Source organism: Octodon degus, unplaced genomic scaffold (assembly GCF_000260255.1).
Source record: "Octodon degus isolate 3935 unplaced genomic scaffold, OctDeg1.0 scaffold00022, whole genome shotgun sequence".
NCBI lineage: Eukaryota > Metazoa > Chordata > Mammalia > Rodentia > Octodontidae > Octodon > Octodon degus.
The window spans coordinates 11,670,340-11,671,806 of record NW_004524598.1 but is presented as its reverse complement, the minus strand read 5'-3'; positions in this window follow the sequence as shown (position 1 = coordinate 11,671,806).

The following is a 1,467-nucleotide window of genomic DNA, read 5'->3' as shown; positions in this document are numbered from 1 at the left end:
CACTAAGAAGAATATATGCAGTGTATTATTTGTTGAAACTGTACTTCCGATTTGATTTGAAACTGTCTCATTGCTATCTGTTTATCAATAAAACTGTAGAAAAAAAAGTTAAAAAAAATGAAAAGCATTTAAAAAAAAAAAAAAAGAAGAAAAAGAAAGGCTAACAAAGGAAGATTCCCAAGCTTTGGAAAACTGAAGACAGGAAGTAAAGAAGGAAAGCAAAAACCTAAATTAGAATTAAACAAAAAAAATCTGAAAATCATGTTCACACTCATGAAAAAACAATAGAGATAAAAGAACAAAAAACAAAATCAAAGAAAAGAAGACAAAAGAAATTTCTCTGTGATTTCAAGCCTGAAGTTATATTCTGGGGCTTACAAACTTGTGGTAGTATCCAATTCAGGACAGGTCTCTGCTGTCCCTGGTAGACACGGTGTCTGATCGAGCAAAATCCATGCTGGATGATACCAGAAAGCCATCACTAGGATTAAGGCAGGGTACTGGATAATCCCAGAAGGTGGAATAGGGTAGGGTGCCAATTCTGGTGCTTTCAGCTACACAGAAACTCAGGCTGATCCTGGCCTCTGCTTTAAGGAATTGGGGCCTGAGAGATTCAGCCTACAACACTCATTGTCTCTTTCTGGCCTGGCCTTCACTTTCTTGACTGTGCTGCAACCAACCACAGGGAGCCCTGAGATAAAGCAAACCGAGGGTTGCTCCAAGTCTTAAGTTCAGTGAGCCACTCCCTACAATGGCTTGTGTCCAAGCACCCTCTCCATAACTGGATGGCCGAACTTCATTCATTCGGTAAGCGTTGTCAATATAGTATCTACTGCTCTGTTTCTTGAGTACATTTCTCCTTGAATGCCTCTGAGATCACCAGCCTTCACTATGTGTCGGTAGATTCAAGCTTCCTCTCATGCTACAAGCTGGGAGTTGGAGAGAATGTGTCATTTGCATCTATTTTTTCTGTTTAAGGTCTTTCTCTTCACTTCCTCTGTAGGCTCTAATTCTCCTTTCTGATTCTTCCTGGATACTAAGCATCTACCTCCTTCCTTTTTTTCTTCCCCAAGTTGTTATATTCCAGTGTCTCAATTCTTCATCTCAGAGAGGTTGATTTATAACTGTTTACCAATCTACTATCTTCCTATAAATCAATGCCACACTTTTAAAGTAATTTTCCTAAGACTAAGGATGTAGCTCGGTGGTTACTCAGTAGATCATCTTCTCAGTATGTGCAAGGCCCTATGTTTGACCCTCAGCACTGAAGGAAGAAATAAATTCATTGAAGAGTAATTTCTCCCAACCTAGGGCTACTTCTCTCTTAGAACTGAATCTAGATAGATAGATAGATAGATAGATAGATAGATAGATAGATAGATATGAGAGAGAGAGAGAGAGAGAGAGAGAGAGAGAGAGAGAGAGAGAGAGAGCGAGATCCTCCTTCCATCCATGGTTCAAGGCAAT